This window comes from Leiobunum rupestre, chromosome 10 (genome assembly GCF_980474605.1).
Source record: "Leiobunum rupestre chromosome 10, qqLeiRupe1.1.hap1, whole genome shotgun sequence".
Taxonomy (NCBI): Eukaryota; Metazoa; Arthropoda; class Arachnida; order Opiliones; family Sclerosomatidae; genus Leiobunum; species Leiobunum rupestre.
In genome coordinates, this window is record NC_143393.1 from 56847412 (window position 1) to 56859151 (window position 11740).

At 38.3% G+C, this 11740-nt stretch overlaps 1 long non-coding RNA gene across 1 annotated transcript in view; it reads left to right on the plus strand.

The window, feature by feature from the left end:
- LOC149926251 (uncharacterized) overlaps positions 1-7670 on the plus strand; it is a 385527-nt gene extending 377857 nt beyond the window's left edge. Inside the window, exon 5 of the long non-coding RNA XR_016476929.1 lies at positions 7596-7670. This is a non-coding gene — a long non-coding RNA (uncharacterized LOC149926251). The remainder of the gene's footprint in view (positions 1-7595) is intronic.
- Positions 7671-11740: the final 4070 nt, after the last annotated feature.

Consider the following 11740-nt stretch of genomic DNA (forward strand, 5'->3'; position numbering starts at 1 on the left):
CGCCTTTTAAGTACTGAACCCTACGACCGGTAAAGTCTCCTACGAAATGAAAGTCAAAGGGTTCCGTATAAATCAAGGCATTAAAGATTTGGTTAATATGGACACGCTTAAAAGATTGATAGGTGTCGACGGAGAAACGATCGAGCCAGTAACCGTACCCCAGCCGAGGCAGATTTTGCGTCTACCCGATCATACGGTCGTTTCCGTCGACCGTACTAAAATCTATAGACCCGTCGTAGACAATGTACGGTTACTGAACGACTTCACTACGGTACCCTACGGATATAAAGCGAATCTAATTGATCCTGAGGACGGGGACGTAGAGCCCTCCAATCGCTAATTCTCGCTTAAAATTAGTCTCACCACTCTAAAGTGAATATAGGTTTCAGTCTTACGACTCTAAAGAGAATATAGTCTTGCGACTCTAATGTGAATATCAAACCTATACGGGGTAAGGGACGAAATAGGTTATTCGATTATATTTTTCCTCCGCTGAAGAGTCCCATAAATTTAACCGAATTTTAATTTACATTTTCATTTGTACGCTAGTACTCGAAGAGAGATAACCATGCAATTTATTCATCCGTTTCATTGCGTAACGGCAGGCCCGAGTAAGAGTGGCAAAAGCTATTTAATTGAATCTATAATTAATCACGAAGAGGCAATGTTTGTTCCGGGTTTCAAAGAAATACATTGGTATTACGGAGAATGGCAAGCTCTATACGATAAAATGAAGCACAGGGTAGTTTTTAAAGAAGGATTGCCTGTTTTATCTGATTATGACGGAAAAGATCCTATATTATTAGTTATCGACGACCAGATGAGCGAGAGTAAAGGTCAAATTGGCGATTTATTCGTGAAAGGGACCCATCACCGTTCTCTAAGCGTTATTTTTATTACACAGAAATTATTCCATCAATCAAAAGATAGCAGAACCATTTCCCTGAATTCACATTACATAATTTTATTGAAAAGCCCCCGAGACCGTCAGCAAGTGGCTTATCTTGCTAGACAAATGTTCCCTGATAAGTGGCGTTTTGTAGTAGACGCTTACGAAGACGCGACTTCGAGACCTCACGGTTACCTAGTATTCAATTTAACTCAAACTTGTCCCGAAGATCAAAGAGTCTTAACTAATATTTTACCGGGAGAAACGTGCTATGCCTATCTGCCCAAATAAATAGAACTAACATTTCGTATGAATCATGTCTCGTAGAGTACGTATCGTGAGAGACGCTCTCCGATATCTCGGTCGTTGCAAACCCGTTCAAAGAAAAGCCATTTTAGCTAAAGCCGACAAATCCCTCATAGACGCTATCAGTGAATGTATTCATAACACTTTAATTGGTAACGTAAAACTATCAAATACCCAAAAAACCAGATTATCTTCTCATAAAAATACCCTTCGAAAACTAGCCAGTAAGCGGGTAGCTTGAAAAAGTAAAAAGAAATTGTTAGTTCAGTCTGGGGGCGGATTTTTCTCGTTTCTTCTACCCGTCGTTTCAACCCTTCTTGGTTCTATATTCGGTAGTAAACAATGAAACACGCCAGAAAAATGATTCTCGTCCCTAGTGGCGTTTTAAAGCCCGACCCGTTCCCGCACCCCCTCGCTCTGACAGTCTCTGAATTAGACGTTAAGATGGACCAAATATTAAATATGAAAGATTTAGACGACGCATCGAAATGGATTTTATACGAACAAGCTTTAATAAGACACGGAAATCTACGTAAGCAAGCCTCGGCTCCTAAAGAAATCGAAGTTGCCCCCGCGCTCGACTCGCTAAGTAGGGACTGGATAGACGAATTGCCTTTGATATATTACCAAAAAGCGCAAAGCATGGTGGATCAGTTGGAAACTGTACCCGAAAGAATACGGTGGGATGAAAACGGGGAGCTCGTAATAAACGGTCGACCTATTAAAGGTTCCAATATTAGCGAAATTGCCAAAGCGTATTTAAATCCTAAAGCCTACCCAAAACCTATCGGATATTTCGCGTTTATTTCCAATTTAACCCAATTTAACTCTTCACCGGCGATCCAAGGCTTTCCCTCCCCGCTATCTCCGAGAACCCGACAACGACGTTCTCCCGTTAAGCGCGAGTATCCAGTTCCTCAAAGAGGGCGCGCGCGCAGGACTGATAAGCCCCGCTCCACTCGTAACCTCGACCGAGATCAGTCCACGTCTGACTCTTCTCATCACTCTTATAAACAATATAAGCGAATTTGCTAAAGCGTATTTAAATCCTAGAACCTACCCAAAACCTATCGGATATTTCGCATTTATTTCCAATTTAACTCTTCACCGACAATCCCCGGCTTTCCCGTCCCGCTAGCTCCTAGCGCCCGACAACAAACTAGACGTTTTCCCGTTAAACCAAATGTGAAGCGCGAATATCCTCCTCCTCCTTAAAGTGGGCGCGCGTAGGATAGATAAGCCCCACTCCACTCGTAGCCTCGACCGAGATCACTCAGCGTCAGACGGAGACTCTTCTCATCACTCGTATAAACAAACAAGGAGTCGCGCGCGAAAGTCGAAAGTATTGGAGAAGCTATTTTAGAAAAAATATATTTTAACCCGAAGCATCCGGCGTCTTTCGGAGGCGCTGAAAGGTTATTCCAGTCCGTAAAGTCTCACGGCTTAAGTAGGGAAACTGTAGAAAAATGGTTAAGAGGAATCGACGCTTTTACGATGCATAGGCCGAAATATAAAAAGTTTCAACGAAATAAAATAGTAATTAGTAATATATGGGAACAATACCAGGCGGATATTAACGATATGCGCTCGTTAGAGGCTGATAATGACGGATACAAATACATTTTAACAATTATAGACTGTTTTAGTAGAAAAGCGTGGGGGTTACCTCTTAAAACTAAATCGGGGAAAGAGGTTTTGAAAAATTTAAAAATTGTTTTTTAAAGACGGAATTCCTGATAAATTTCAATCGGACAAGGGCACGGAATTTAGGAATAAAGAAGTACAAGGATATTTCAAAAAGAATAAAGTTAAATTTTTAGTACCGAAAATGACGAGATAAAAGCCTCTATCGTAGAAAGGTTTAATCGAACGTTAAAAAAAAATGTATAGATATTTTACCCATCACTCCACAAATAGATATTTGGAAGTATTACAGGACTTGGTCGAAGCGTACAATTCCTCTTATCATAGCTCAATTAAAATGGCCCCTAATGACGTTTCGGAAAATAACGCAATTCCAAGTAGGGGATTTGGTTAGAATAAATACAACTAAAATGATATTTCAAAAGGGTTTCGAAGCTAATTATACCGAAGAAATATTTAAAGTCGTAGCTATATTTAAAAGACATCCTCCCGTTTATAAAATAAAAGACTTATCAGAAATCGATATAAAAGGGACGTTCTATTTTCGAGAGCTTCAAAAGGTCAGCGCGCCTCGTTCGTTCAAGTTAAACAAGGTTTTGCGACAGAGAACTAAAAACGGAGTAAAACAATTGTACGTTAGTTGGCTAGGATATCCTCCATCGTTTAATAGTTGGGTTAATCAAGATGACGTCTGGGATTTACATAACTCTTCCTAGTAATACTAGAGATAAGAATAAAAACAATTCAGAAAATACTCTAGCCTCGTATTCTACAACGTTGGCCAAACCCATTAGTTTACGCGGAGATTGGGAAATTGCCCTGGTAGAAATTATTTATCCTTTATCTTTTTATATCGTAAGCGAACCAATGGGTTGCGGAATATAAATTAAGGAATTACTATTGAACCCTCCTTCCCACATAGTTGATTACAAATATACGTACGACTTCCGCGAGATACCTCAGGGCTACTACAAAAATCCTCATGAACTTTTGGCTGTACTTAATGAAAGTATTAAAAGTTTGAACCTTGATTTAAAGGAAAGCGCTAATTCAGAGTTCGATAATGATTCATTAGGAAAATTTGAATATAGTTTAGAAAGCGGACACGAACAATACACTTCCTATAGTAAACATTATTGCAAACTCGAGTTTACGCCAGAGTTTAGGAAACTTTTAGGATTTAGAGATAATTTTACTGATATTTCTCCTAAGCAAGCAATCAGATACCCCTATGCAATTAAACTTATTCGTCCCCGATCTTATTTTCGTGTATTCCGATTTGGTTGGGGATACATTAGCCCCCCTTTTGCGAACAATTGTTGTAGACCAAAACGTGCCCCATGGATCAACCGTTTCAAAAACTTTCGGTTCTCCGCATTACCTTAAACTGAGTAGAAATTATTTTGACAGTATCGACATTAATATAAGAACTAGTTTAGGTGAATTCGTGCCATTTCAGTTTGGTTCAGTCACGTGTAAAGTACATTTACGACGAGCTCCGTAAAAAATGGCTTACCAGTACGTTGATAGAAATTGTCCCTACATGCAATATTATTTAAATCAGGCGGGGGGCGGAGTAGATTTACCTTATTTTTCTGGGTTTGTGGGACAAAAAGTACACGGAATTGGTAGCTTTTTTTCAGGGCTAGCTAGGTTTGTATTCCCATTCCTAAAACAGTCTGCCAAATACGTGGGAAAAAGGGCTCTTTCTACAGGAAAGAAAGTACTCGGAGACGTCTTGCAAGGTCAGGACTTAAAAACGTCAGCCAATAAACGAATGACAGAAACTGTGGACGAAATGGCAGCGCAAGAAGGTTCGGGTCGTCGCAAGAGAAGAAAAACTACTAAGAAAGCATTGAAGAAGCCCCGCGCAAAGAAAAAGAGTTTAGTTAAACGCCGCAAGTTCACGCGTACGGTTCGCGATATTTTTGCTCTCTAAAAATGGAAGTACTTAAAAGCTAATTAAATATTTTCAACGAACTACCAACTCAACTCAGCGTTGAAAAAGGTCAAACGGTATGGTGTAAGCCAATTTCATCTATCGACAGCAGTTCTATCATCGAATTCGTGGTACCGGGTACGGGAGACTCTTACACAGATTTAGCAATGACAATGATATATTGTAAAGTCAAAATCGTCAAGACCAACGGTCACAACTTGGATGCCGGGTCTAACGTTTCGCTCGTGAACAATTCTCTGCATTCGCTATTCAAACAATGCGAAGTGAAACTCAATGATACGACGGTTTCACCTTCGGCCTCGAATTACCCCTATAGGGCCTATATCGAAACCTTGCTTTACTTTGGGTACGATGCAAAAAACACTCACCTAGCGACATCTGGATGGTACGATGACACGGCTGGAAGTATGGATCTGATAACAAACGCCGGATTCATAAAACGTCAGGCTCTAGCCGCTGAAACAAAAGAAATTGAACTTTACGGGAACATTTTTTGTGACATTTTTAATTTCAACAAATATTTAATTAATGGCGTACAACTTAAGGTTTCACTACCTAGAAATAACGATAATTTTACCCTCTGTATAAAACACCGAACTTTTTAGGCGTTTTTTCTTCCGATAATTTAAAACCGATCGTGAAATATCCACAATTGCTTATCATTAATTTTGATAAAAGGGGAGAAACAGGTTCTCATTGGATTTGCCTCTACGTTGATGGCCGAAAACGAGGATTCTACTTTGATTCAATGGGGCTTCCTCCGTTTTTATCCCCAATCAGAAAATATTTAAATTCAATGTGTAAGACGTGGACATTTAGTAAAAGACGATTGCAAGGACTAACTAGTAACGTTTGCGGTGAATATTGCGTAATGTATATTTTGCATAGAACTAAAGGACAGAGTACAAAAACGTACTACCAAAAGTTTTCCAAAAATTGGGAAAAAAACGACCGCAAGATATTTTTATCTTTCGCAAATCATGCTAGAAAAATCATCACATCGAATTTGGCGAATCCATTAGCAAGAGAGAGGTATGGTGACTGACTGGAAAAAATCCGGTTCAAGAGGATAAAACAATATATTCCCACGCTATCTGGTATCTTTTAGAGATATGATCCGACCTCTCTCGAAAACATGCGCGCGCTTCTACGAGCGCCAAACCATTTACTTTCGAATAAAATAAACCATCCAAAAAACAAAAAAAATAAAATAGAATCAGAAAGTATTGGTCTAATAGTTAGGACACCTGGGTGGTTTATGCAATCTAGCATGAAAACAAAACATTGGTAGAAATATATTATTGCATTATTCCCAGCACGTTCTATTTAAAGTACTTTCTAAAAGTCATTGAAATCTGTTACCGTCTTGAACCATAGAAAGATGTTTTCTACCCGTCATTAACAAAATATCTTTAGCACACGCAAAATAAGATTGGTGAAAAAAAACATTGCCTTAGATAATTTAACAGGGATTTAGTTAGCTTTGGGCCTTGTAATGATAAAAAAGATTGAAATTTGACTCGACCATTTTATTTAATAATATAAACTCATGTACGCGAAAAAACAAATTGTAAACAATTTTTCCTATGTAACTTTTTTCACTCTTAATAAATAAATACTTTAAAACGTAACAAAAAAGACTCTTTATTGAAAATCACTTACCCTTTTTTTCCAGAATTTCGTTAAGACAACCAGTCCTCTGCAAGAACGTACTACAATGCAGACTCTTATCTGCAAATTTGTTAGACTTTGCACGAACCTAAACCATCTTCTCGTGACGTACGCGAAGAGGAAGATGGTGGAAATTCCCAGTCTCACGAAATTAATTATCTACGAACACTATTTAACCCATGGAAAAATTTACCGACTTTATCCACTTATTTATTTACACACTGAATAGATTCCACACTCTCTAACTTAGATTTCATCAAGGAAAAGAAGGAGATAGGATATAGGGGGTAAGAATTGGTGGGGTGGGAAAAATGTATAAAAACGGGGTAAAAAAATTAGAACAAATTATTCTGATCAGGACCATTCAAAAAGAAATCAAAATGCGGTAAATATTATTTTAACATTTAAATAACTTTTGGGACAAAAAATCTAAGATTTTAATTTTCTTCATGTAGAATAGAAGAGATCAAGGGGATTCTATTACAAACGCTAACGACGAGTCAATTAAATTTGAACTTAGAATAAGGTAATAAATTAAATTTAAAGAATTATTTATACTGTACTAAAGTTAAAATTTTATGTATTGTTCTGTTAGCCTTGAGGCGGGAGAGACCAAGGGACGTCGAAGGATGCTTCTTCAAGTCATAGAGCATCAATTATACTGGGACGGTGAGGGCGAAATCCATAGCAGTAGGATACTACTCATCATCCCTATTATTTTATAATATAAAAAATTAACTTTTATCACGATTCTTTTATTTTCCTAACCAACAATAATCATTTCAGTATATATCAACCATTACAATAACCAGGATTATATGCAATTGCTAAAATAGTGTATTCTGCTGAGTTAATAGTCTCTAAGATTTCCTCCTGTGGGAGCCCCCGAAACAGGATTAATTTTTGTCAAAGTTGTATCAGAAGTAAATTAGGGCGAAGTAAGCGCATTGTATTTTCAGCTATTCTAATTTGCCTAATTTAACACGTGACGAATTTTTTATCGCTAAACGATGAGCAGTAACCTCTATTTTTGGTTATATTTAACAATCTCCCGTGACGTCAATTGGTTTCAGCCAATGAGAAATCAGGATTTACTTGAAGTTTCGAGTGTTATTTGATCTCTAGATATACGACTCAGTGTTCTTTTAGTTCCTGGACCTCCTCGAGAAGAGACACGTAGATTTTCGCGCTCCGTACCCCACCTTCTCGACTCTATTTACAGGCAAAGGCTTAAGGATTTCCGTAAAAGTAAGTGACTTTATTATTTTACTGTAGAGGGAAATTAGGCCATGTTTAAATTTAAGTAAATAGACTTAGATTCTAACCAAAATAAATAGAAAAACATTTATTGAAATTAGGCTTAACCAATTAGGCTTGAGAATGTTGACAATAGCTTATAGAAACTATCAGTTTACAGTATGGACATCGAAGCGTATCGACTTGAAACTTTTCGTCACTGGAGAAATCCACACGTTACTAAGGAAGAGCTCGCAGCAGCCGGATTCTACTATATTCAGCGGGGCGATGAAGTACGATGTTACAAGTGCCATGGAATCTTAGAACACTGGGAATGAGGAGACGTACCAGAATGGGAACATGCTAGATTCTTTCCACACTGTACGTCGAGGGATAATTCACCATCGGAAAAAAGTACCTTTCGCAAGAATTTGAGATCCCGGCACCACCAAGGTCAGCGGCCCTGGAGGATGACGATTTCATATCTATTCCGGTCAGACGTGGTGAGGTAGAAAATGAAATTGTACATATTCCTTACGAAGATCGAGTTAATTTTTTTATATTGATAAAATGCGATTTAAACGCGTTATTTATATTGTCGGTCTAATATTAGAACCTGTTTTACGCAATCATGTAATTAAAAGTAAAATAAAATTGGAAATGTATATTTCTTGTTTTTATTGCCTAGAGATTAGAAATTAAGGGGTTTGGAAGCGATAAGCAAACGGGTAAAATCTAATCTCTAGATATCTGCACGAGCAAAACTAATTTTGGAGAATGGGGATGGGGGAAAGCAACTAGTGAACGAGAGATAAAATATCCAGTGAATGGGGGTGGGGGAAAGCAGCTGGTGAACGAGAGAGAATCTGGTGATTAGAAGGGATCAAAGCAATGGGGGAAAGAAGCGGGTGAACGAGAGAGAATCTGGTGATTAGAAATTCTGGTGATTAAGGGAGGAACGCAATGGGGGAAAGGAGCGGAAGAACGGCGGGAGCCAAGCAACAGCTTTGTGTCCTTCTGGTGAATGAGAATGAAATTCTCATTCACCAGCCCGACATACCTTTCTCTACCGTTCAATGAGAGTAATGAATAATAAACTTAAAAAGTTAAATTGAAACATGTACAGGTCCAAAATGAACTTTAAAAACAGCGAACCTTCCCTAACTTTCGGAGAATACACTGCAAATCTTACTTTTGGAATTCCAAATTCAATATATAAAATATAACAGTATGAAATAAAGCTTTAGGCGAACTGTTCAGTGAGAGTAATGAATAATAAACTTAAAAAGTTAAATTGAAACATGTACAGGTCCAAAATGACCTTTAAAAACAGCGAACCTTCCTTAACTTTCGGAGAATACACTGCAAATCTTACTTTTCGAAATACAAATTCACTAAACTATTCACGGAACACATTTGAGCTATAAGTCCCCCATTCAGTGAGAGTGAAGATCAATACTCCATAAAGGTAACGAGTCAAAATAGACTTTGATCAAACATATTTTCTTCCTACCTCTGTAAAAGACACATTAAAAAATCGAATTAAAATCATTAAAAAATCACAGTTTTTTAATAAAATACACGCATGATGGACTTTATGGTGACCGATTCCAAACTATCGAGTAATGGCGTCGTACAAAAGAAACTACAAACTGGGCTACCAGATATTTTAAAAGGACTTTAGCTCGGCCAACTAAGTACAGTTTTTTCGCAGTAATTGGCTGTGATTGTAGAAATAATTCATCAAATGAAAATAATGGAAATAAAAATTAAGAAATTAATAATATAAAAATATATAAAAATTAAGAACAGATAAAATTATTTAAATAATTAAGTAGTTTTGGTTTAAGACTAATTGACGTTAAATTAATATTTTGTGGTTCATTAATCATTATCAGCTCAAATACAAATAGAGGTGAAACAAATTTTAATTAATTGCTGATAAACGCACCTCTAGATAGCATTGATGGACGAAACATTTCGGACGAATAGTGGAGATCCATGCGACGTCGATTGGGCTGAATATCGGATGTCGTGAAATTGGTACTACGAGGACTAAAATGGGACGTCCGTTATTCGTCCCGTAGGACGAATTTTGCACGGGACCAAGCTGGGCTCTATGGACCATACTGGGACGTCCCAGGGACGATTTGTGTTTACTGGGATCGGAGGGTTCGGGTGTGTTTTTCCCAGCCGCCCTGTAGTTCTATTAAGGAGTTCGACACCGTGGTTAGGAAATTAAGTAAGTTTCAATTTTATTATCGAGTAAGGTTTATTGAGGTTTTTAAAAGTATATTTGTTTGTTTTTCTATAGTATGTGGGAAAGTCGTTTTTATTGTATAGTTTCAGTAGGTGTTAAATTCCGTTGCTTTTTGAAATTAAACGGTCTTTTTAATCGTTTCAGATAGGTATGGGAGAGTTTCAGTTGGCGAAAGGGGCAGAAGTATTAAACATTTTGATTAAGAAATTTAAATGGTTCATCGTTTGAAGAAATGATTTTGGCGAGGGGATTATCAAGGTCATTTTAGGCCCGATAATCAAAAAGAAGAACAAACGGTTCTAGGGCTTTTTCCGGAGATTTCGAAAATTTCCGTGCCTGAAAACTCGAACGTCGAAATAATAGAATTGTGTTTCGGCGCACTTGACGAGAACCTGACCGACGAAGGTAACCGACCGAAATTTCAACGTTTAAAATTTAATGATCTGATATTTTATCATTTATTGATAGGCAAAAAATCTCACAATTTATTAAAGGGAAGCGGTCGCTTGTGGACTATTTCTCGCAAAGATACGCTGCGCCCGATACGTCGAATTTCAAGCTGGCCGACTTTTCGGTCAACCCTGTTCCGGGCTGGAGATTAAAATTGAAATGCCAGGTCCTGATCGGACCGACCAATTTTGGAAAAACTGAAAATGCCCTGGCCCATGGGAGTCATCCTGTGACCGATCTACTTATAGTAGACGATGTTGCCACCGAAAACTCGGTACCTCAAGATTTTTTCAATTTCACTATGATCGATAGGGATATAACAATGGATGTGAATTTGGAGTGTGGTGTTAGCCGCTTTCTCTGCTGCAATACGGAAAAAGTTTTGTGGCCGAAAACGGTTCAGCCAGAAACCAGAAAGGCCTGCTCGTGCCGTATGGATATCCATTGATTAAAAGAGCCCTTATACAAAAAAGATCAAGATACGGAAGAAGCAGTTTCTGATATTTCGGAATATTTTAATTTGACTTGGAGAGATGGTGGCGAAGTGGAATATTTTAATCCCGAGGGCTCTTCCGTATTGGACATGCTTACGTAACTAGCGGCGAAGGACTAATTTATTCGGGAATCGGGGCTTCGGTTGTTCCATCGCCGGAACAGCGTGTGTTAGCGGAGGGGTTGGCTAGTGAGGGGAGCGGCTCGTCATCGACGGCTAAAGTCGTGAAGTTTAAGACCGGGTGGTTTTTGCGATGTTGATTTGGAAGCGGCGACTGCCCTTTCGGAACATTAATCGCCCTTGCGCCGAGTTGGTAGCGGGAAAGCGTTTGCTGGGTGAGAGTCTCGATGCCTCCGTGATGCCGCCTTCGAAGAAATGTTTCCTGACGTCTACGCCCGACAAAAGTGGAAAGGCCAGGTATTTGGCGAAAAAAGCATCTTGTAGATGTTCAAAGTGTAGAATGGTAGTTTCTTCCAAGTTTGAATGAATGAAGAGAATTGTTTATAATAATTTGCCTTTTTTACTCTTAAAAATATTTCTTCAGGATAGCATTCCCGCATATCATCTCGAATTCCATCATCTCCACCATTACTATGATCATCTCCCCATTCATCATCGTACTCTATACATAAGTTATGTAGAACGCAGCATGCCATAATTAGTTTCGACATGTGATATCAAAACCCTGGTTGCACCAAATCGATAATTATATATTTTTTGCAGTTCAGTTAAAGGTATGGAATCAGGGTAAGGTTTCAGGAGCCATTCTCTTAGTGGATAAGCAGCATCTCCAATGATGTGGTAATCTTTCTGACATATATTGGGAAGCTT